This window comes from Eimeria mitis, genomic scaffold (assembly GCF_000499745.2).
Source record: "Eimeria mitis Houghton genomic scaffold, Emh_scaff175, whole genome shotgun sequence".
NCBI classification, from domain to species: Eukaryota; Apicomplexa; class Conoidasida; order Eucoccidiorida; family Eimeriidae; genus Eimeria; species Eimeria mitis.
Window position 1 is genome coordinate 17,911 of NW_013570066.1, and position 1,212 is coordinate 19,122.

Sequence of the window (1,212 nt, forward strand, 5' to 3'; positions counted from 1 at the left end):
GGGGGCTAAGATAAACCCCCAGGCTGTGCTGTGCTGCTCGCCATGGGGTGAGGCCGTCATCTGCTGCTGCAGGATGCGACGATAGAGAAAGTAAAACAAATAAATAAATAAATATAACAATATAATAATATTAATAAAAATAATAAAATATATTTATTTAACTAAATACATTAGGGTTGGAGGAGAAGAGATGAAGCAAACCACCCTCTCTTTCGCTTGCTGCTGCTGCTGCTGCTGCTGCTGCTGCTGCAGCTGCTGCTGCTGCTGCTGCTGCTGCTGAGTCGCAGCCGTCCTTCCTTTTGCTTTTTCTTTTTGTTGTTTTCCTTTTTCTTTTATATATTATTCTTATTTCCCTTAATAAAACAAAAACAAACAAACAAACAAACAAACAAACAAACAAGCAGCAGCAACAGCAGCAGCAACAAAACTGTAAGTACCACTGATGCTGCTGCGGTCGCCGCCTACAGAATCGAGACTATCTGCTGCTGCTGCTGCTGCTGCTGCTCCTGCTGCTCCTGCTGCTGCTGCTGCAGCAGCAGCAGCAGCAGCAGGATTTGTCTCTTTTTGTCTCTGTTCTGCTGCTTGCTGCTCCCCCTGCTTCCTCCTCAGCAGCGCAGCAGCCGCAGCCGACAGCACGGAGACAGCAAACAGCCACAGCTGCTGCTGCTGCTGCTGCTGCTGTTGTTGTTGTTGTTGTTTTTCCTGCTGCTGCTGATACTGCTGCTGCTGTTAGTACTGCAGCTGCTGTTGCCGCTGCTGCTGCTGCTGCTCCACCGGGCTGCATGCCCTGCAGCCGACGTCTGCTGCAGATCTATTGTTGACAGTGCAGCAGCAGCAGCAGCAGCAGCAGCAGCAGCAGCAGCAGCAACAGCAGCAGGAACAGCAGTCGCAGTCTCACTGCCTAACAACCAGCAGCAGCATCAGAAGCAGCAGCACGAACAGCAGCAGCAGCTCAGATAGAAGCAGCAACAGCAGCAGCTACAGCAGCAGCAACAGCAGCAGCAACAGCAGCAGCAACAGCAGCATTTGAATCTCCTCTGCCTCTTCTGTCTTTGTGTCTGCGTTTTGCTGCTCCTCTATTAAAGTTAATTCTGTCTCTGTGTGTGTGTGTGTGTGCTGCTGCTGCTGCTGCTGCTGTTGCTGCTGCTGCTGCTGCTGCTGCTGCTGCTGCTGTCTCCTTGCTGCAGTGTTTCCTTTTCTCCCCCTCACGCA